Raw genomic sequence first — 25,254 nt, forward strand, 5'->3', positions numbered from 1 at the left:
AACATGCTGAAGGAAGAACTGCAACTTCTTATTTACCAACCTGTGAATAGCTGCTGAGGAAACGGATAATGTGAGTTTAGTTGTAGGGGATCCAAGTGAGTCAGAGAGGTAATAACAGAGGTGGTTCTCATCTGCAGGCCATTGGGATACTCTTTCCAGAAAGGGTAAATGTCTTAAGCTTAGATTTCCACTTCAAAAACTGATTGTTTATCTAATGAAAGTTTTATGTAAAATATGCCCTATCTAAATCTCCTTGAATCTAGGCCCAAATCTGAGTTTCACAACTTTTTATTTCTTTTTAATGCCTAACCTGACAATCAAAACTTATGTTTGCAGACCACATGAAACCAGTGGATACTCTTCCAGTGGAGCAAATTCTTTTCCCAGCACTCTCAATGGATAAACAAATTTCAAGTGAGATTGAGACTACTTAGGATCCTTTCTGGTTCAGTTTAGTCCTACAGGTCTGCTTGTGTTTTCCTTGAGCACAACAGCTCCCACATGAGTCAAGTATTACCCATCACCAATTATCAACAGATTGCTAAAAGTTACTCTGTACCATTGTTGGAGGGAGTGGAGTTGCCTTCTGGGAGGAAGCCTTCACAGCAAATACGACACAGCATCTGAGTGAAGGGTTGTCTGTATCAAAGTTGTCCTGTATTCTACTGTCACCGAGTTTTTTTCATGCATTCATTACCAGAACTTATGAAATAGTGTTAGTAAGACAGACATAAAGCTTATGCCTACTCTTCTGGTCACTAACAACAATTATTTTATAATGCTATAGAATACATATCTGACTGTTAAAGAGTTAAAGAAAAAAATGAATCCTGTAAAAAATCAGGCCATCGTATAATGCCTCCTCATTGCTATAATGATATCAGTTGCAACAAGTCCAATGGCTGACCTCATTACAAGGGTTTAATTGCATTGTTACACAGTTTCACTTCTTCTCTCTGGCCTCTTTCTCTTTATGACAGCTTTAGAAAGGAATTTCAGCTTGAGGTCAAAGGAAATTAATTACTGCTTTCTTAATCTGTGCTCATCTACATTTAGAAAACTTGGGGCTTTTCACTAACATATTTGTGTCTCATTTCTGTGTAGACCCAAAGTTATAAGACTTTTGTCCTTTGTGAAAGTGCATAAATAGCCTTTTTCATATCAGAGGCCAGATTTTTTTCGTGTCATTTACAGTTGTGCACGTATGGACTGATGCCAGTGGAACCAATGGAATGTCTCTGGATATACATTCACTGCGACTGAGGTAAGGCACTTGCAATGTAACTTTAATTCAGACTAAAGATTGCAGACAGATGCCAGGTGTAAAAAAAAACCCAATAACAACAAAACCAACCCAACAACAAAAGAAAACCCAACCAAAAAAGAAATTATACTTAGGATAAAAGTCAGAAAAAGGATCTTCAAAATTAATGGTAGCTACTTCTTTAGAGAGAAGGATGAAAAAATCGTGTCTCTATGACATTAGTTTTTGCCTGCTACCTATGTCCTGTTTGCACTAAATACATAATTGGTTAGTTAAGGAATATGCAGCTTATGCTTCAAAGAACTTGCAGTCCAAACAGCACATGACCTAGTGTGCTGGCATCAAAGCACAATAGTCCTTGGTTGAAAAGCAAAAGCATGTGCAAAACATGGTTAAATGCTGTTGTAGCATGAAATGTAAAATAAAAACTTCTCATAAATTAGTGCCCTGATCCTGTAATTAGGTCATTTGAATTGATCCTTGCCTCTTCCATGAACTTTGACTGGTTTCGAGAAGAACCAAACTTCTTCCAAAGAAGAAAACAGTTTTGTTAATTCACTTCTTGAGGGAGCTGCTTCGGAAGGGAAATTAAAATGAGAGATGTCTCTGGGATGATTTGACAAATTAACTGTGAGAGAGTATGCCATGCACCAGGGGTAATCTGAACAAGCAGCACCACAATACAAGCATGATCTACTAGTTTAAATCTGTAAGAAATTGTTATGTACTATGCATGTGTAAAACCGTGATACACAAAATATATTTCTCTGCAGAACATAAGTATTTCTTACATGTACTTAGTGATTCTGATTAAAAGTCATGGAAATGTTGACAAAGATGAAAAATTGATAAGTTTTGAGCCCTTTGACGTAGAACATTTAAAGTTTCACAGACCTGTTTTCTATCTTTTGATCAGCTTTGCCACCCACTGAAATTCTCACTACCAGAACAGTGTGGTCTTATTAGTTATTAGTTGCTGCCTCATTCTCCACTTGCAAGCAGTAAGATTGGCAATAACAAAACTGGAGCTGCAAAGCAAAGCCAGATCATTGAATATTTTGCCCTTCATCTGTCTTGACTAAAATTCAACTCCGTTATAAACGCCTGCAGGAGGAGCAAGTTTTCACATAAGTCACTGGTAAGCCCTTAACACGAGACCTACTTGCATTAGAGTGAGTTTCGTTCTCATGATTGCTCAGTTTGTAAAACAGACCATGTAGACCTTGTGACATTGCCACAAAGCTTTACAGGGTAGAAGTCGAAAGTTTCAAGCCAACCATCCACAGCCATGTGTATGATTGTCTTATCCACAATGCTGGTTGGAGCAGCATGACAGGAGCCATGACATGGGGCTAGGGTGAGTTTGGACTTGTAGTACTCTAGACCTTCTTCCAGGCCCACACCTGATTTAAAATTTTGGTTTAATCATTGTGCTTATAAGGCAACCTTGGACTTAAGCACGACTTCTGGCCCAAATAGAAGAAACAATCGATGTGTAACCATAAAGTTTACCAAAATCTAATAGCCATGCTGAAAAGAGGTTCTGAACAAGCCTAAACTTCTGATGCTGTCTACAGCCATAGAGGGATGTAATAATACAGGTAGATGTATCTGAACTAAATTAAATCTGAGTACCTTGGATAACAACAGTAGTGAAGTAACAGCCACATGAACTTCAGTATGCAATTGCTAGTCAGGTGAATAGCCAAAGTTGCATGGACTTGTATTCAGTCTTTCCTAAAGTGTCTATTGAGAGTACACTGGTACTGATACTTAAGGAACTTAGATCAAAGGTAGGTCTAATCATGCTCTAATCACATTTTTAATTTTGTAAGAGACCTCCTCATGGACCGTGTGGACCGAGTCACTACATAGCAGCAGTCTATGAATTATTTCACTCCTTGGGACCAAAAGTTTTGGTGCATGGATTGTCCAAGATGAATGTCACATTGAGGTGTGAAAGGATTAAGTTGAAAGGCCTAGTTAACACAGACATGGCAGTGGTGACAGAATTAGGTGCTAATGATATATAACAAAATGCTATTACATGAAATAGGATCTTTTTCACCCAGTTTTTCGATTTTGTCTGATAGGACTAGTAGAACAAAATGAAAAACTACTCATCAATCAGAGGCCTGGCTAGGTCAGACACTTTGGTCAAGCAATGTGAGTAATTCCACCTACCTGCACTATAATTTATTGCAAAATTAATGCCATAACATGCAAAGGCATTGTCAGATAAAAGTAATTCTTAACCCCAGGAAAAAAAGCAAAATTTCTTTCTTTCTTTCTTTCTCTCTTTCTCTCTCTTTTTTTTTTTTTCTAGCCTGACAAGATTAAACCGTGTTAATAAGTCGGGGTTTAAGGATGATTCACTTCTAATGATTGAGAAAAGGACCTTGAGCAGGGTTTGATAGACTTTCTCAGTCTTTGACTAAACCAAGATATATTAAAAAAGGGAACAAAAGGGAGTGCAAGGTATTCATTTTTGTTAAAGTTTGCCTGCTTCATTGCAATGGAATGAAATCAAGTCTTAGTGGGAAGAACAAGCTTTGATATACACGACTTTCTACAAGAGTTTTCAGGACAGTTTATTCTTAACCAGATTAAAATACAATAATTCACCAATTCACAGTCTTAATAGCACTGTTATGAGCGAGGGAGATTAATGGCGTATTCTTATTTTTAAAATGTTTAAAATTATAGTTTGTTATAAAAAAGGTCACTTATGTCTGGTGTTTGATTGGCCTTGATTGCTTCTGAAAATTAAATTGTTACATTAGCTGTGAAGTAATTTGTAGTTTCTAAAGGTGTTCTAAGGTTTTCATTAAGTATCATACATGCCTACAGGAGGGACCAGAAACTGAGTGGAAACTTTAAAAAATACACAGTGTGTCCAGAATTCATAGCAGACCCTCACAACGCTCTCTTGTGAACCTTATTATATCTGTTCCCCTGTGGGAGAAACTGAGGCATACAGAAAGGGTCTTTCCTTTCCTAGAGATTTGTAGATACTATTCCAGCTGCACCTTTTGTTTATTCCTTCCAACATACTGTTCTGGTGTGTGGTGTAGTCTGCCAAGCAATGTGAAGCGGAGCAAAATCCTGTAAAACTCTAGGGAGTGAGAAAAGGAAGGAGCATCTCTCATGTACCCATCGTTCTTTCCCTTGGTATGCCTCATGCATAGTACAAAGGATGTTGAAACAGATGAGGTTATTTATCTGTTCTCTATTCCACCACTTCATTCCTCCATCTCTTTTTCATACATATAGTGAAACTGATACCAGCAGTTGAAGGTAGGATAACAGGACGAGGTAAAGTTGTTCATTGCAGAGGATTTACCCATGTTGTGTATTGTTTCTTTGGGATTGCTTGAATGAGAATAGATTTAGGAGAAGGAGACTGAATAGAATGAATCTGAATAGGGAGCAAAGGAATAAGAAGCAATTGCTGTAACTATGAAGCAGCTCCAGATGTTCTGCTGCACATCTAGGATTTCAGATTTTTTTCTTTATGGGTCTATTTACTCTGTAAGGTATTCAGACACTATGGTGAAACAGAACACTTACTTTGGTTTTGTCATATATGTAAACTGATTTTAGTGGAAAAAGAGGTACACTAAAGATCAGGAGCTAAATCAGGAGTGTTATAATTGCTTGATAACTTTCCAAAGTAAAAGTCAACAAATACAGAGGACAACATGGAACTATCAACTTGGAAATAATTTGTGATAGTTTTCCATTTCAATGCAGGTGAGGCAACCATAAACAGTAGTGATGTGGTTTATATATAGAATCACATCTTATATATATAAAAAAATATAAAATGGGAAAAATATTGCAAGGATATTGTCATTGACAAGTCTTTCTTTCCTGTATTGTTACTTTTGAAACTTACACTCAAGGGTTGCAGACTGCAATATCTGGTAACCTGTATAAACTTGTATAGCAGCTAGTGCAGTGCTGTGATTCTATTATCTAGACTTCACATCTTACCTGCTGGGAACTTCCAATAAATGATGTTACAGTACAAGTAATCCAGTTTTTCTTTTTGTTGTGGCTTCCCTATAAATATTATGGTGTGGATCTTCAGGCATGTGATCTCCACCTGTGAGTGAGCATACATGGAGGTGCCCCTGAATTTTGGTGCCTGCAAACACCTGCAGAACTAAGAATAGCCTTCACTTTATCTAACTAAGCCTTTACATTATCTAACACCCACATGCTGACTACAGTTGAATTTTGCTGCCATAAAGCTCATCTGAAACTATTTAAGAAGACATGAGCACAAGACTGAATTGAATTCCTGAACTTTGCAGATTCTGGATAGAACTTTCAGCAACTGTATCTTAATAACCTCTCGTGGTTATTAAAGTTCAGTGGTTTAAAGAGCATGTGGGAATTTCACCAATTTTTGTCGGTATAGCATCGTGGTGTGGATCTCACCAATTTTTGTCGGTATAGCATCGTGGTGTGGATCTCACCAATTTTTGTCGGTATAGTAGCGCAGTGCAGGTTTCATGCAGTTGCACAGCAGAGCACCGATTGAAAGTCTTCCCCAAATTTCCTACGGTAGTTTAGGAAAGGTGTAAAATACACCCTGTGCTGCCCCCAGCAGGCAGGTAAAAGTACAGGTGTTGGAAACACCTCTTGGCTGTGCCATGCTGAGTGCCATTCACAATGCTTAAAAGAACCTTAACTTTGGTCTTTTACAAGAGCCTTCACCCATGCAGTCCCCACTGCAGAATAAGCTTTCTGCTTTTAGGTAATGCCTATTTCATCTGTTGTAAAGACACACATGAAAAAAGGGCTGGCATTAGCCACATATCCATAAAAGCCTAGCAACCAAGAGTATTATCTTTATTCAGAAGAAGTATAGCACTTTTAAGGTTCAGAAACATATATAAAAATTGGGTTCTGAAATGGTCATTTTTCCCCTCTGCTATGCCATTATAGCGATCAGCCAAGCTTCTGCAAGGTAAATACTTTTGGAAAATAAGTGGAAATTTGCTGCAAATCAGTCCCTTTTGTGCATGGCCACAGGAGCATGTTGAAATGTTTGGACACTAATACCCATTCATTTTCTTGGCTCCATAAATAAAAGCCGCCAGCTATGTGGCGGCCGTGAAATGGTATTCTTCAGGACCCAGCAGGAAGCCCCATCCTTATTACCACTGCAGGGGGCAGGACAGGCCCAAAATAGCAAGACAACTAAATCAAGACATTTTCAATGTCTAACAAAATGACTGTGGTTTAGAGAGAAGCAAAAGGTTGGAAAAAAATTGGACAGCTTTTATACTTAGAGTAATACCTTTGTTAAAAGAGTTCACATAAGAAAATAAGATCTTAAAAAAAAAAGCATAAGCATATTTCTGAATATCATTTAAAATACGTAAAGATCTTATGGAATCATAAACAGAGCACACTGCTATCTGAAAGGACATCCTGTTCAAGTCATATTTTCCAAATGGTAGCCTATGGTTCATAGAAAATAATGTCTTCTGCTGATGTTGTTGTGTTTCTTGGTTTTTGATGTAACCAAAAGGTTTGAAAAGAGACACTGGAAATTTGTCAGTAAAATTCAAAATATTTTTTGGTCCACAAAAATTTACAAAAATTAAGAATATTTATAAGGAGGAAAGGTTTTGGACTAAACTCTTGATTTTTCTACAGGTTTATTTAATTTTTATGGGCTTCATACACCAGGCAATATGATTCTAGATTTTGGCATAACAACATACTGAAGGGCTTCAGTCAAAACAAAACCCATGTTAATGCAATGTGCTGTTTTACATAGCTGAACCATGCCTATCTGGGAAAATATTAAAGTAGTTTTAAAAACTGAGCTTCAGGTAAATGGAGTATTTTAAGCATACAAAGAGCAACTCAGGGGATACTACCTTGCTTGAGATAATCAAAGATTAGACTGATGAGGTTTTAATGAATTTGCTGTTCATTGCTGTACACCAAACCCATTGTCATTCTCTAGAACTACACCACTAAAATACATATGGGGGAGAGCTTACTTTTATTTCCTTGTGATTCTGATTATAAATTTGCTTAAAGTTGAAGCAAGGATACGCCTTACACATTAACAGTTCAGTGAGGCATATGTATGTGTGTATACCTATAATTATATACGTATACATATACATACAAGTGCACACACATTTTGGGGAGTTAAAACAGTTACTCAGAATGTCTCATTATAGAAAGAAATATTCACCTTTAGTTTCAAGAGAAAATAACTATTTACCTGAACATTAAGTTTACTTGCACTGCAAAGGATAAATTGCTAAGGTGTAAAATGTCAGAAAAAAATTAATTCAGTGTATTACTGAGTATCGTCTTGAAGACTAACAAGGGCTTTTGACAATAAAAATAAAGTCTGAAGATGAAAAGGGGGAACCACAGTGCCAGTTCGGTACTGTCTCCACCTTCATGTTAGCCTGGGCCTTGAGGCTGCCATCAAATTCAAACTCCCTGCCCATTCAAACTTTTTTTATGTTGGCTGTCCTAGCTCCACTCTGGAGTAAGGCAGATTGTCCAGGGAAATTTGTGCTTGTGATAGGAGTGGCTTGTATTCAAGCTCTTTCCTTACAGACAGAAGAGAGAGAACTGATTGGCTCTGTTTGGCTCAATAAACTCAAGTCTGAAGAGTAAGCCAGCACAGCCATGATCCAGGCAACCAAACACACTGCACGGTAATCTGCAAAGGATTCAAACAAACCTGTCCTTATGCTTAGACATATGCACATATGTACCAAGGTAGCTTATAAAATCAGAACTCTGTTATAAATAAGGACCCCCCCCGCCAAATTGTAAAAAATTAAGTCTAATTGTTGGTTGCCTTTTCTACAATAATTGAAAGAAACCTTAAGGGGACAGTCCTGACTGTATCCAGTAAAGACACAAGGAGGTTCCAAAGGTGTCATTATGTATGTGAAACCCAGTGTAGTCCACCTTCATCCTATAAAGCTCTCTGCATCGTTTTGTTTCACCTCCTGCCTGTGTGGCACAGGTTTTACAGAGAGGGCAAGTTGTGCATCCAGACTGGTGGTAACCATAAACCTAATCCTCATGCATACGAGCACAGGCAGCCTTCCGCTTCCCATTACACAAATAACTTAAGATACACCTTTGGGGCACTGACAGTGACCCAGATACATAAGGCTGCTTGCTGCCCAGCTGTACAGCTCACCTTCCTGACCTCTTAGTTTAAAAAAGCAAAGGATCAAGCAGTCTACAAAAGAAACTGTAGCAAAGGATACATTGGTGTCAGGACTATTATTATCATAATTGACGCTACTGAAGTAATTCAGACATTAAGCCTGGAATCTGTGCTGCTGTTTGTATCTGCTTCATTTAAAAGTTACAAGGCCAAAATTCATTGAAGCCAGTGGAGATTCATCCCCTTACTCATTTACATTTGGCCTGCTGAGTGCATGAAAAAAATCTTGCCAAATTCTTTGAAAGCTTGTATTTGCAATATGAATTCCAAAATAATTAACCCTGGAAGTAGAATTTAACAAACTTACGTTTGATACGTGAAAGGAATAATACCTGAAACATCTTTCTTATGCTCAGCCTTTTATGACTCAGACTTTAATGATTGTAATAAACATTAGCTTACCTAATAAAAACTCTGGTATTTCAGAGCTGGCGCACAGTATGTTAACTGCATCTGGTGTCAACTGGAGCTAATTAATATTTTTATAGGTGTCTTCTATCCACTGTAGTTTAAACAGAAATATTGTGGGGTGCTTACATCAAAGCTGGAGGCAATTGAGAGCCGCTGCTTGCTTTCCAGGCTGAACTGATAGCAAGTAGACCAATTTTTATAGGATTGTAAAAGCTAAATGTGGCTATGGTTCATGCAGAGAAGCACTTTTCCCTGTAGCTCTCACAATTCAGCACTAATGCTCATGGCTTGTTTGCTGTTGGGTAGCTGGAGAGCTAGACGGAGGGACAGTGGACAGATAAACTGGCGAATAGCTATGCCTATACTTAGACAAAGCACACAGTGACCCAGACAAACCACACTCTTTTCCCCCTCCTTCTAAAGGCTTTAAAAATGTGCTCTATCAAGCATTTACTTGTGGCACAGATAAGATTTATCTAACAAGACTGGGATAAAATTAAAAAGAAAGATGAAATAGCACAAGTGGTGCTAATATGTGTTTTGAAGCGTACCAATCGGCCTAGTGCAATGTCACAGCCCTGGGCTACATTTGCAAGTGGTCGAGCATCTCCTTTTTAAAAGGTTAACCTACAAAGAGCACACAAGCCCCTCTCTATGAATATGGGCAAACACCCAGGGAGCTCCACAACAATAAGAAAATAATGACATCAACCTGACCATGCTTAAGTACATAACATGCTGAAGGTTCACGGTTGTGTGGCCTGGAACAATAAAGGAAAAATAAAGAAGCCTGCTTGGTAGGCCCCAGCTGTTATTAGCCATGCTGTGAGATCAAGGGAAGGTATGATATGGGCTGCCATTTCAATTGAGACCAGGTTAATCTCTCAATTTGTGGAAAAGAAAAACTAAAAAAAAAAAAAAAATAGGGAGGGAAAGAAAGCAGTCTTCACTCCACAGTGCTACATATGGGACAAATAACAATATCCCTACTTACATAATCTGTCTTTAACCCTTTCCTAATAGAGTCTTAATTTCCTAGGAGTCACAAACTGCAGATTTAATTTTCCTGCCCACCAAAATGAAATATCAAACCTCCATTAACTGTTTCTTATTGGTGCTGCCATCGTTTGCGGCTGACATCAAATGCTGCCAATGCTTACCCAGGAGGGACTGCTGGTTGCTGCTGGGGGATCAGAAATGGGTATAAGGAGCTATGAACACCACTGGTTTTCTGTCACTAATCTGTTTCTAGCACTGGGTAAATAATTAAAAATTTGTGCCATCGTTTACAGGCATGAAATATGGCAAATAATACCAAGAACTTTCACCAGTCCTCTCAATATATTGCACTTCTCGAGTGAAGCACTTTGTAGATGAAAAATAGTCCTGTTTTGTGTGACAGTGTTGTGTGGAGGCAGTGTGGTGACTTGATCTCATAGATAGTTTTGATGCGCAAGACTCTGTACTGATAAGAGCAGTGAGGGAAGTCCAGGCTCTCCAAAGTCACCTGCAAGCCTCCCTCGGGCTCCAGGTCGAGGCAGGATTTCCAGCAGGTCTGTTGGGGAAAGCTGCTTTTCTGCAGACTTGGAAAACTGAAATGGTACCTCTTAAAGGGTATAATTTAGGAAATAATAGCCTAGAGGTACTGCATTATATTATACCTGTTTTATTTGTAGTTTATTATGTGTAAGCCAGTATGCATGCACAGCCTGTGAAGCTCCCTTAGGGAGATGTTTAACTTCTCCTGACTGCTGTTCTCTGAGTCAGCCCTCTCGAATAAGGAGAGATTACTCTTTCCCCAAGAGCATCTGAGCATGATCACAGAAGACGAGGTAGGGGAAAAGGGACCCTGCAGCAAGGGCTAAGGCCGAGATGCGGCTGAGGACAGGGAATAGACAGGACTTGGAGGCAGTGGAAGCACAGTGCTTCATAGGGAGCCAGGGGACTGCGTGCAGCCTGTCAAAATTTAGAAAGTCACTGAGCTGCTGATCTGAGAGCAAGCCTGAGGGAAAGGACCCACCTTGTGAGGACACAGGAGGCAGGGAGAGAATTTTGCCAAGTTTTTCATTCTGTTCTCTGTGTTGCTTAATTTTTCTGAGGTTTCTTTCATTTTCTTTCATTTATGTTCCTAAAAATCCAGGTGAGCAGAACAGCCACTATACAATGACTTCTCACTGAGTTATTCCTGTATCCTTCACCGTCGTCAAAAAGTTGATCCAGCAGTAGTAGGTGTGTTTATTATTTTGTTCTCACTGTAGGGTTTTCTCTCAGCTGTGCTTGTGCCTCAGGTTCTTAAGACTTTACATTATAACATTTCATTGTTAGTTCATGACTTAATCAGACTTTTAACTATTTAACAACAAAAAAATATTTCCCTGTACATCCAGATTACACTAATTTTGTTTAAAAGTTTAAATAAAATAGTGCGTAGAGAATGAGACTAAGACAAAAGTTTCATTTTGTTGACATGTGGAATCTCCTTTAGCCATATTATTGTGGAAGATTTCACTGTGAGTGAGCTAGGGAAATGCTACCCGCAATTCTGGCACTACGTAAGTCCCATTCCATTAATTTTTCATTTTGCGTATATATGCATGTGCATGTGTGTATATATATACTAAATAGGGATATGGCATGATAGTTGCTAGAGATGCTTGTAAGCAAGATGTAAATATAAAAGATAACTAATAAAAGATCCTGAGAAAATCCTCAAGTTCATACCTATTTATTCACTTCTTTTCTGTAAATCAACTTCTAAAATTTGTTTATGGAAGGAAATACTTTGTACTCCAGCAGAGCATTTGCTTAGGAATGGCAACGGAGGAAGCACTAATCCTAGAACTGATTCTGAAAATTAACTTACCGACACAAAAGTGCCTGTTGAACAAGGAGGGAATATCAAAACTTGTTCCTGTAGGATATCTGGACAGGGTTAGTTTTACATTATTAGTGTAACCATCATGCTTGGATTGTTTCTATTTTGAAGGCTATGTCTTTTAAGAAAATCCTATTGGTAATATGAAGTAAAAATTATTGTGGAGAAGCCACTATATTAATAGACTTGTAAAGTTCTTTGCATTTTCTAACTGTAATAATATATATTTTTTATTAATTGTCTTCTGTTACAAAGTGGAGCTGGGCAGCATTTGCTTGATATATTAACGGTGGCCAACTCCTCTGCAGGAAAGTTTTTGGTAGACATTCTTTAGCATATTCATTTTGCCTGAGATCAGGGACTATATTAGAACCTAAAAATATTTGTACTCTATTCATAGAGAAGTTCCCCTTTGTGTATTTTTTCTGCTGCATTAAATGTTTTTTTGTGATTAAATACCAAAGTACAAAGGACTTGAAAGCAGCTGTTTGCTTCCATTTCTTTTTCAGTATTAGATTAATTCATTAAAAACATATTCCTGAATCTGTAAGGCCAAAGTGGTCAAACATTGGAGATTGGTTAAAAACAAAATCCTCTCCTTAGGCTCTTGAGTATTCCTTTTCCAGAACTGTTCAACCCATGTCCTAGATCTTCCTTCTCTAGCAAATGTACTTACCTTCTCTATGGGCTCACGAGCTCACTTCTTCACTGAATTGACAGAACCAACTTAATCTTTGGCACATTTATGCAGCACCTTGAGGAAAGACTGTGCTTATATCCATTGGGCTGTATGTGGTCTGTGGCTACTTTCCCTCTGGTGCCCATTTTGCCTGTTCTGCAGTACTTTAAATCCAACACTTTCAGATTATAATGAAAAACTTCCAGATGTAGAGTCTAAATTTTCATGACATATATGTTATCAGCAGGGAACATCATGGAGTTCTAGTGCTTGAATGAGTGCTATGTGTTACCTGTAATGTAAAAAAACCCCAGCAGTAATGGGGATATTGCATCCTAAATAACCATGATGTTCTTGCACAGATAAAAATAAATCTATAACCTACTTCTTTCCTACTCACTAAGTCTTGCAGAAAGAAGATGTGGTCCCAAACAGTGTGCCTGTATGTGCTGTCATGGAAACATATGGCATGGCTTCCTTTACCTTTGTAATGTAAGGAGTAGGTTGTGGACCTTTATTATAAATTTATGTACAGAGAATTATTAGAAAACATTTCTTTTGTTTCGTTGGCAAATAGTTGCTAGCACACACTAAATCATATCTTATTTTATTCACACAGCACTTAACAGCAGTGCAGCCAGGTGTTAAATAATAATAGAGTTACATCAAATGGCTTGGCAGTTCTGTTGGGAGAAGCATCCAAAAGTTCACATACTTACCTGGAACCCTCCCAAACTGTGCTGGTCTGGAAACTGAACTAAAAAAATATCACTAAAAAAGCTGCTTTGTAGATCAATCCCTTTTTTCTATTTTGTAAGGTACCTTAAGGTATTGAGGTTTGGGTACCTGCAAATAATTATATAATGTGTTATATACTCCAAGGTACATATGAAGCTAAGGATTCAGGACTCACTGACTTTTCATACTAAGTTGTTTTGTGTTTCCTGTTCCCATTACAATCAGGGGTAGTAAGGGGAAAACAATCAGCAAAGTAGCCCTTAAAAAATTATCAGAAAATAAGAAAACGTATCTTACTGGTTTTAATAGTTTCTTAAATTCGTTCTAACTTTAATAAATCAATTTTTATATTTTTTAAGATTCTGAGCTCCTCGTGTATGCAGATTCATGATTTGAAAGGACAGTAAACTGAAAGGAGAAGAGACTAAATAAAATTTTGGCAAGCACAGTGTTTTATTGACAGTGACAAACGGGCTTTTATCTATTATTTCTGTACCTAGGAGACTTTTGGCTGCATTTGAAGACAAAAGTTCCAGCTTTTCTGAACTTATGAAAATTAAAGTTCTGTCAGTAGAACACCCCAAATACTTCCTCGCTGCTGAAATCCATCGCTTAGAGATAGCAATTGTCTAGCAGGTGTGTTCAGAACAGAGCCCAGAGCTACTAAGTGCTGACTCTGTGGTCTTCAGTCTGCATCTTCTTGTAATGAAGTTGTGTTCACAAGCAGTAGCGTTACCATGTTGAAATCCTCTACCTATGGCTTTTAAGGGGAAATTTTGCTGGTGCAAGATTTCAATCTAAATCCCCCTGTTTATATATAATGTCATTGAATTTGTTCCCAGAATAAATGACATATTTCTCATTTCCCTGTGGGAAAGATGATTATTGTAGAGGTGAGAATATGGTGATCGTTTCCCCTCCCCCTTCCCCTTTTTCTCTTTGGACTTTATGTAAAAATAAGATACCATTGGTGCTGTGGACAAGTGTGAGACCACCAGCTAATTTTGCATAGCCCACTGAACAGTTAGATGGGAATTGCTCTTCAGGGCGTTCTCTTTGACAATAAACAGAAGCCTCAAGTCTGTGTTTGGCTGCAGTTCAAAAAAATTACTAAGGAATCCTACACACTTATGTATATGAATACAAGCAATTGCACATTCCCATACAGTAAGCTTGCAACCACAGTTATTAACATTTTAAAATGAGTAAATGCAAATAAAATGACTGAGTAATACATGTTATGTTAAGATCAGCTGTATGAAAAGCAAAAGGATTAAAAGTTAATTTCATCCTTTTTAATTCAAGGGACATATAAATGGCATTCTGGGTAGAGTCAACTCCTCTTTTATCAGTCCTTTGATGCTGCTTTCTCACTGATTCAGTTGTTCAAATGCTACCTACATAATAAAATCCCGAGTTAATTTACTAAGATTTTACACCAGTGCAAATGAAAGAAGGGAAAGTGCTAAACAAGGCAATTAGCACTCTGTTTAGTGCACTCCCAAAATAAATGTAGGCAATTTACAATTTGGCAAATGGCACTCTATCCGGATCCAAGTCATTTCAGCCTAAGGGGTTGGTGCAGTTCATTAGGGGTGAAGGGAAAGGGTCTTTGTTTTGCTTTGCTTTTTAACTATATGTATATAGGTACACACATACAAATACACACGTTGCTATTAAGGTCCACCCCATTTTACCAGTACAGCAACAGATGTGACCCCTCCTGGGGTTATTAGGATTTCTGGTGGAAAAATGTCAAGCTCTATGCTCACACTGTCTACATAAATGACCTCGTTTATGGTAATAATGCTTTTTCCAAAGTGAGGGGTTCCAAAATTGGCAACTCACTGATAACCTCCTTTGTGGTTTTCTTGCCATGATGTTTTTTTGTGTACTTACATGTTTTTTATCACTGGAGCTGTTCAGATCAGATCCATGAACCTGGGAATGTCCTGAGTGAAATGATAAGATAAAGCACTCTGCAACTACAACTGACTCTCTTTTTAATTGACAGGAAGACTGCACTATGACTTCCATGTTTATTCTTGTAAGCTCCTTATTAATGCAAAAATAATAGCTGTTATTAATGCAGAATCACAGCCAGCATTAATATTTAAGATGTAAGAATGAAGGAGGTTAAATATGTGTTTATATTAGTTTTAAACAGAGAGCTTTGCAAAACAGTTAAGGCAAGTAATGATGACCATATTCACAGAAAGCGTATGCGGTGTGAAATACCTGCTATGTTCTGGGGTTTAAATACATATTCTTGGTGGGATAAAGGTCTTTGATTAGTCTCCTGCATTGTCATGCTATTGTCTCTCTGAATTGCTACTGCTTCTTGCGAAACAGAATACAGATTAAGATTCTAAACAAAATATGTAATATACTATGATATTAGCACTGATTTCTTTTTTGTTTATTCAGTCTGTAGAGCTCTTTTATATGATAGATCATAAGGTAAAAGCATTCTTTTGTGCCCTCTAGCTGCTGGTTGCACAAATGAAAGAAAGAAGGAGAAAACAACCCTATGATTATTAAATTCTCCTCATCTTTAGGGTTAAGTACCCTGGCTAATAAAGATCTCTCATGAGGATAAAGTTTCTTTCTTGGCAATGTCACATCCATTTAAGTAAAAATCATTTGGACGCTTTCAGGGATTCAAGCTGTTACCTTTACATAAAGCATCTACACCAATTCTTTACATTGTTTTTATCCTCTGAGAAAGCCTGACACTACTTTTCTTGGTCAAGCAAACCTCCCAATGAGGTAGGCTGTGGGATTGGGCACTTTTGTGCTATAGAACTCTCTCTATTTCACAAGAAGGAAAAAAAAATCCTTATACACGCATGTAAAAATGCAAGAAATATTTCATATCATTAAACATGCTATTTCAGACTGTGACAATTCAGACTGATCTTGTACTGAGCAATCATTAAGCCCTTTGATTTCAGACTCATTTTTGTTAGCATCACATTTGCTGCTGATCTTTGTACCCTCATATTCCATACTGTTCCATTCTCTTTGCTAGGTTATTCTACTAATACATTTCTTAAGACAAATAATTAAGTTTTTGCATTGTTTCAGATTTTAAATCATTACTGTATTTTTTTAAATTGTTCTCTGAATATCCTCATCACCCAACATCTATTGCATATGCTTAAAGTCTTTGAAAAATATTATGGGCCAAAACGTAACTGCTCTTGTCTCTGGATTCCATTTGGGTATGTGCAAATTTTGGTTTATGAAGGCTTAATTCATAGCAAAAAGGATCTAGTTTAGACAGTAAGAAGAACTTAATAACTTGTAGGCATAGTTAAGCACTGGCTTAGATTGCCAAGGGAGTTTTAGAGCCTGTGCTGCTGGAGGTTTTAAAGAAGAGGTCCAACAAACTTGTCAGGAATAGTTCAGGTATCTGATCCTGCCTTGAGGCAGGTATGCAGTATAGATGATCTCCCTGAGTCCTTTTCAGCTAGGTATTTTTATGATTCAGTGCTCCTGCACTTTGCAGGTGAAACTATGTGAATGCTTGAATTGCATTTCCATGGATAGAACTGTTTCTTCCCCAAAAGGCTGTGCCTACGTTTTGGAGACAGTGAATGATATGGATGCCCATCCCCTCCCACTCTGTGGAAGAAAAGGAGGTTTATCAGCCTCCAGGTGGTCTGTCAGCAGCCTGTTTTCATCAGCCATAAGTTTAGTATACCCCTTCACCCCTGCTCATGATCTATTTAGGTGGCATTTTCCTTCTCAGAGGTGAACCTTACATAATACAAAATGAAGCAGTCTTTGCTGAACTGTATGTAATACAACAACATTCAAACCACATCTGAATCTTATTCATGTCTCAGAAATGAAAAAGGGAAAGCTCTTTCTCTTGGCATCAAACATTAGATGTTATTTTTTGTTACATCCTTGTTATTTCATCAAAGTTGGGATTGTAGGGGACTACCTGCGATCTGTGTTTGTTCCTGTGATACATGTGCATCTTTTCTATTCCTGTCTACAGACTGAATAACATTAGGAAAGAACCACGTGAGAGAAAGAGGAGGAGCATAACTTCTGAAGAAACTGTTTTTGCACTGCTTTGGATTTTCCCAATATTGTCAAATCTTTGTTTTGAATATATATTTTTTTCCATTAAGGAAGAAGTATACTCCAAGCCAGTCTTGCATTACAGCTTCTTTACCTTTGTCTGCCTAACTCAGCTGGTATTTAATTGGTCAGCAATAGGAGGGAAGTCTCCTTTGAGGTAATGAATATTGACTGTTTATGTTGAAATGTCACTGTGAAAAGAAAGCCCAGCACCAAAGAGGCAGAACTCAGTGTGAGAGTTTCAGACACAAAGGAGACACCAGCAAAGCACAGGCATTGAAAAGCAAAGCAGCTGAAATTCAAAGAAAAGATGAAACAGAAATGGTCTACATGTGTGGGAATTTTAAGCTGTTGGTTGACAGGTGAAAAAGTCATTATTCCACCTGTAAGGACTAAGTGTAATTGCTTGTTTTTCCTAAAATAACACAGAGGCTGTGGCTCATAAATTTTTTAATTGAAAATTCATTTAAACTTATTTGCAAATACTTTACTTTTTCTTTCAAGGTAAGTGGATCAAACTCATTAGCCAATTTTTCTACCTCAGACAGGCGAGAAAGAAGGTAGTGTATTTTCTGTGCTGTATTGGGTATTAGATAACCAAAACTTGTATTTGACCACCCTCGTTTCATAAAGCAACTTGAATAGCAACTTTAGAGTTTGACAGGCAAGTTTATCATCCAGTCTATAGCACTCATTGATTTAGAGTGAATAAAGGCTGTTCTCTAGCAAACAATCTTAGCATCAATCCACTGCGTAATGTATGGCCTGGAAGTTTTCACTGTTGCATAAAAGCTGTTCTTTGTTTCCAGTTGTGTAATAAGGAACTACAGTGCTTGTATGAAGTTCTGATATATTTTGACCCATTTCTTATCTAGATGGCATGGAGAAGCCAACCAGCAGATTTCTGGGCCCCATAATTGAATTTTGATTCTTGAACTCACTGTTCTTTCATCTCTGTCATTTTTTTGTGGTGAGCTCTAGGGAACTCTGCTGAATAGTTTTTGCAAAGTTGACCCACTGCTATGGAGTATAACCTCTAGTTGTTCCATTTTGTTCATCTGAGTCCTTTAGTATTAAGATTTGTTACACAATGAATTTTTTATTTTTAATGTAAACACTGACTTCATCGTTTGGGGTAAAATTTACTATGATGTAGTTTAATTTATATAGTATCTTCTTGCTATGGATCTTCATGGATTTCAGTCAGGGACTGGGCTCATCATATTTAGTCATAGATATTGTTTTTAAAAACAATCAGTCTCTTTTTTAGATCCCCTCCTATTGGCGTTTGTATTCCATATCAGTAAAGACCACTAAGCATCTTAGGGAAAGCAAGAATAAATAAGGAAAAACTCTTATAAGTCGGTGTGTCAAAACCAAAATATATTGCAAACACATTCTGCTTTTTCTATGAAAAACTGCTCAAAAACTTAAATCAGACCATCTCAAATATAGTGTTATCTTAAAAATAATGGGTTTTTTCCAAGCAGAAAGGAAGATTGCCTGAATGGTGCAAACATTCCTTTGAAAATCTGAGCCTTTATTTTCAAATCTCCATTTTAGATTTGGCACTTAAAATATTCATGTGGTGTTTTTTAAAATGTTCCCTGAATCAGAGAAGCATTTGAATCCAGTAGGCTTTTGTTTTTTATTTTCTCTTGGTGAATCATTGAACAATTTCTGCATTAGCTTCAATCTGGGCCCATTCACACAATGTGTCCATCTGAGACATCCTGCAATCCTGCAAACAGTGGGCTGCTTTAAATAGAAGAGTATCACCAGGACCTGGACTGTAAACAAAACATTATTAAATGAATTAAACATGTAAGAAACATCTGCAAAGAAGCGAGCTAAATTTTGTTACCACTACCATTTCTATGCAGTCAGCAAAGGCTTTAAAAGTTAATGCTTTCCACAGCTAGTCAGACTTCTCAACAAGAGGACTGCCATCTCCCACAAAAGTTATGATGAGCAGGCAGTATGGGCAGGCCTGCTTTCAGTCAGCAAAGGTAATCTGAATATTTTTGGTACTTGCATATGGTTTTGGTTTTGTTTTTTTTCCCCAGAAGCTTCCAATGGCTTCGGGGAACTTTCTGTATGTTTGGATGGCAAGCTGCTTTCCACTTGCACTGAAAAACAGCCCTCACATTACCTGAGTCTCCTAATTGGCTCGCTTGTGCATTAAAAATATATATGTATATACTTTGGGAATAATCCAACTTAGTGGCAAATATAAAGTATTTTTAGCATCTGAACTGCTGTGGCTAAACATACAAATCGGATACTTTTGCATTAATTCTCCAGCTTGGAGCAATGAATGGGCTACACTAGCATCCAATATTCTTCCTTTGCTGTTTATTCCTGCTCTTCTTTTTAAACATATTCTTACATGTTTATTGTCTTCTTTTTTTAAAATGTTTGAACTTTTCATGATTAAGGTCCCCAAAATGCTGACCTCTCCAGCAGAGGTTTATTTCATATCTTGCTTGGTTGTTCCAAAATACTTAGATATTACTTTGTTTTGATTGTGTATCTCTACACAAATAGAAGATAACATCTTTAGTCACAATTCTGCGTTATGCTTGAACTCTAACCTGTGACATTCACCTAGCTCGATCTAACAAGCTTTGTGCTCCCTGTCCAGATGAAGAGTGATACTTCTTCATTAGCAAGATCAGTTTCACCTTTAAAAACCCTTTGCTTCCCGTTTGCATTAAGCCAGATTGAGATGTCTTGGGTCATGATGACATTTCGGGAGTATTCAGAAGCAAAAGAGGAAGTCATTACATCTGCAGTTCACCTGCAAAGAAGATGTCATTAGAAGAGGAAGCAAAATGAACCCCTGTCAACTTGTTAGGGCCCAAAAGGTAATTCTTCTATCATATATGGAGCAGAATACGATACAGAATCCTATTATTGCTGACACCAGATAACTTGCTGGTGTAAAAGGTTCTCTTTTCCAGAAAAGTTCAGGTGATACTAAATTTATTAATGTGTCAGTTTGAGGAGATGTGATGTCATTTCTGTTGTCTGCAGGGATGAAAACCGGAGTGTCCTTGCTCCTGTCAACACACTATCATCTTAATTTCTTTTGCTGTGCACCTCGTTGCCATCTGTGGAGGGGAGAGCAAGGGATGAGGGTGAAGTGTCAGGGGAGATGCCTTTTTAAAAAGAACTACTAATATTTGACATTTATCATTTTAACCTGCCTTTTTCCAAACCACAAATTTATTACATCAACATTTCTGGTGAATGGTTGGTTTGATCCTGCCAGGATCCTACTCACATGAGTTGAAGCTTTACCTGATTGTATAGATATACAGAATCAGGATTTTGTTCCTTTCTAATATTCCTCAGTTCAGAAAATACACAGATTGCTTTCTTTTCTACTTGATGTAAAATCTAGCAACTGCATTCCACTCCACTGTAATTGGAAAGATAGCTGAAATTTTCGGACTATAAAGGTATGTGATACAGTTAGGCAGAGATACTGATAGAATCACTTCTCATGTTATTAATTTAGAGTGGGTAAAAGTCTGAGTCATGTATGTTATTTCAAATGATGTGGCTTTGGCTTTTTGAAAGTAAAACTGGTATCTTCTTGAAAGGTCCTGGTTGTAGAAACAAGGTAAAATGTTTGTCTGTTTTTAACAAATAGGTGAATCACTGTTCAGTTGTATTGCATAAGAATACTTTCATGCTGAAACATTTTCTCTACCTTCTGTATCTGGAGGTACAGAACAGCTGAAGAAGCTAATATGAACATTTTTAATGAAGATGGTATTACTAAAAGGGAACATTTGCCAGGTGAAAAACATTTTATCTTGCCCTTGCCATCTAGAGTTTTTGTATGAACATTGTAGTAACAGGAAATATTTTCTTTCAGCTCCAAGGTGTCACACGCTGATTCTCTGCAACACATTTCAATATGGGTATTATAACAACTCATCTGATACTGATCTTAATGGATTTTTGAACTGCTAATATTTCAGACTTGAACTGCGTGTACTTCAATTGATGATCTGAGCATTCCACAAATACCAGAACTAGCATGTTTACTGCCCTGCAGTTGATTGATATCGCCTAATGAAGAAAGGACCTGGAAAAATGATAAAGGAAAGTTACTAATTGGTTTAACTTAGGTCAGCCACTTCATATTTTATAAATGAGGAAACTTTTCAGGAATTGCTGCTGGAAGCCATCTGCTAACTAAATAAAAATGAATTATAATCTTCAGGTTCCACATGCCGTTTACAGACAGTATCAGAAAAAAACCCAAAACAGCTGCTTACTTAAAAGTAAGAGCAATGTAGGAACTCCAATTCAAAGGCCCTAATAATCGTCTATGTAATATAAAGTGTTAATCAGTTTGGTATACACAGACCTGTCAGCAGTTCTGGATCCCTTCACTATATATCAGAGACTACTTGTGGTCAGTTTTAAGAGCTGCCAGTAGAATTTACAATAGCAAATTATGATTTATTATTTCTTCCAGGATATCTGATGTTTCTGTTCCCAATCCTGCTTCCCTCATCATCGTCCTTTTTCCAGCTAAGACTGTATCAGGCCGGGAAATGTTCAGGATGTGTGTATTTCTCTTGTATTGTGCATATTTTTGCAAGTCATTAAACCTTTGTTTCTTGTCTTTTCTAACCTTCTTAGTAACCTATCTAAACAACTCTCAAAGGAAAATGAGTCAATCAGGAAAGAGACAGCCCTAGTGCCAAAGCAAAAAACCCATAGAAATAGAAATAAAATTAGAAAAGGGAAAAGCTTTCACTTCAGGAATGCAAGTACAACTTGGGCCTCGCTCCTTTAAAGTCGTACACTATGTTTTAATTTATTTCTACTGCATGTGCAATTCTATTGAATCTGAAAGGCTACTCATGTGCATAAAATTAAGCACACTGAAGAATGTGGCAATACTTCAAGCTACATTTTAATATGAAGAATGCTACATAAGCATAATAGTATGTGATTCCTCTTAGTTTGTAAGTTCAAAATAAAGACCTGCAGAAAATCTGTATGCTGCTTTGTACAAGTAATTGCCAGAAACCACATCTTCTTATAACAAGGGCCCATACTGTTTATCATGTTGGCATGGCAGTCCTGAGAAAATTAAATTTCCTTCACCATAAAGACACACTTTCTTCCTGTGTTAGCAGTACTTTTCTTGCTTGTATTACATGCAGCAGGCATAATTTACTCTGGACCATTTAGAACAACTCCGTTTAAGCAATGCTGGGCGTTTTGTCAGGGTGACAAAGGGGAATTACATTGCACCCATATATGGTAGACAATGCATGGACAACATGTAATATTCTCTGTGGGTAAAGTTCAGTTCTGGGCAGAAAGCCAACAAAAGGCTCATGCACCGCTTAAGTCCCACTTAAACCCTATTTTGAAGGCTTAATAGTACATAGGCCGTGTTCTGGCCTCTTGCCCAGAAGTGAATTTTACCATGTTAGCGTCCCCTCTGCCCACATGCAAAGGGGGCAAAAGGGCAAAGCTTTTGTGCTGGGCAGTGAACTGATTTCTGGAAGACACCACTGGTCTCCTCTACTCTAAAAAAAGCAACAAATTCATAGAACAACATCTATCCTGGTTTATGGCTAATCCACCCTCCCTGATGTAGCAAGAGGTTACATTGTGCCAATAATTCTGTCCTGCAGAGCCAGGAATCTACCTAACGATTGACACATAGCTGGTATTGAAGTTTCTCTCTGTGGCTGTCCTGCACTGTTAAAGATCTTCAGCTGTCCTTTTCCAAGCTTGGATTAATTTTACCCTTTTGGTGACCATTAAGAAAATTAGAAAATTTTATCTCCATCATTTTAAAGATTTCTGAGATCGCTATGCTTGTCTAGCGTATAATCTTGAGGGGAAATGATAATACTTTCTTATAACTTTACACCTTTAAAGGTGTTTTCCATTTCAAGAGCTCGCTATACACAGCAGTGTCCAAATGACTTCTCTGTTTTCCATGTTAATTCATGTTTAAGTGCACAGTGTTACAAAGCGTATTAAATTATTCTTAGAAAATAATTATTCATTATTATCATTACCTTACAGTTCTTTGTATTTTGACCTCATATATTGTAGAGTTCTTTGCAAGATTGGGGGCTAAAGATATTATTTGCTTGCAGGCATTTATAAACGCAACCCCCAAAGTACAAGACTTCATGTTAAAGATGAACATGGTCAGTCTCTCTTACAGCTTAGGCTTTGTGTATGTTATTCCTCTTTTAATTAATGAAAGCTCAATATGCAGAAGTATTACGAGATATGGCTTTCTGTGAATGGATTCTAACCCATACTGATTAAGTAGACTGGAAATCTTGTTTTCTGATCAGATTTTTTAAAAGTGCATTTCCTTCCTAATTAGCAAGCAGAACATGAAACACAGTCAGTATACAGTTCCCTTTAATAATTTTTTTATTTTTAAAACAGAATACTTTAATGATTTGCCGAAAATATCTTTTAGAGATCGTTTAAAAGACAGAAGCTTATACCCAATAAAAACAGAACTCCTCTGAAAACTGACTTTGTCACCAAAATACTTGTGAGGTTCTAAAAATATTTTGACACATTTTACTTTTCAATTGTTACAAAAGGATTTTTTGTAGATATTCTTATTGTGCGTTCATTTCCAGAATTGTTTTTAATTAAAAAAAGACTGTTTTGTTACAATGGATGATTTCAACCCACAAAATATCCTATTGTGCTTGCTATCAAAACAAACAGGTGCACACAGCAGCATGCACGGTATGCAGTGCAATTGAGCAAACAGTTTATGTAAAGATTTAAGCTCATCTGAACAATGTGAGTTCAAGTGATATGAATTGAAGCCAAGTATTCTGGATGAAGGGCTCAGTTCTGTGGGGCTCTGGATGGAGCCCAGAACCTGTTGATCTTTGTGGGAATTGTGGGCACTTTATATCCTATAAAAGATGACAGCCTCCGTCACGATTAGTTTCTCAGTTTGAAATACCTATGAAATTTTATCAATAGGAGAGCTACTTTTCTGTTGAAACACCACACTCCCTCCTGCTCACATGTGAAAACTTTCTGTTCAGATGTTTGCAGAGGTTTCTTAAGATAAGAAGACATGGAAACTAAGATCTGCTAAAAGATGCTCAAAGAAAAGATGAGTAGAAGTTAAATAAAGATATCTGTGAAGTTTCAGGATGTCTCAGTTTCCTATGTGGTGGGCCTTTATGGATGATATAATTAATTTTTTTATTCCTGGATAGCCAAGGTAGCCAGTATGAAATTTTCATGGAGAAAACACACTTTGCAGCAATTGCATGCCTTTCCTTCCTACAGTTGCAGAGTTGTGAGGGTAGGGAAAACAGGGGGATAGTGATACAGTAAAATTCTTCTCACTAAAAGGCAAAGCAACCTGTCCTTTACTGACAGTGTGTTGTGTGGCCGTCTATGAATATTTCATTAATGCTGGGCTGGGGCCACTGATTCAGTTCAGACTCCCAATTAGCACTCTGCACCTAACTGTCTGTTGTTATCTCTTTTTACTCTGCTGTGATGTCTTCATTTATCTCAAGTGGATGGTTCCTTTATGTCTCACTCTTCCTACCTTTCTGCTCCCTTTCATGATACTTTGATGCCTGTAAGTTCTTATATCCTCATCCTGCAATAGAAGGAGCTGCTTGCCAGGAGTCCCTGGGAACTCTCTGGGGAAACAGTTCATTTTCTTTGTCTCACTGTCCCATGGACATCCTCACTGTAATAGCAGTAAATGTTTTCCTGACCTGGCCTGTGATGTTACTTCTTTTACTGGCCAAATACCTTGATTTCTCAAATGGCTGAGAAATCCCTCCATCAGCTATCCCTTTATATCTCCTCTATATGAACAGTCACTACATACAGTCCTGGCTCTAGATTGTAATCTCTTCTAGATAAACTAGGGCCTTTATTTGTTCTGAAGAGTGCTATGGACGTCT

The sequence above is a fragment of the Haliaeetus leucocephalus genome, unplaced genomic scaffold (genome assembly GCF_000737465.1).
Source record: "Haliaeetus leucocephalus isolate CR32 unplaced genomic scaffold, Haliaeetus_leucocephalus-4.0 Scaffold339, whole genome shotgun sequence".
In the NCBI taxonomy this organism is placed as follows: domain Eukaryota; kingdom Metazoa; phylum Chordata; class Aves; order Accipitriformes; family Accipitridae; genus Haliaeetus; species Haliaeetus leucocephalus.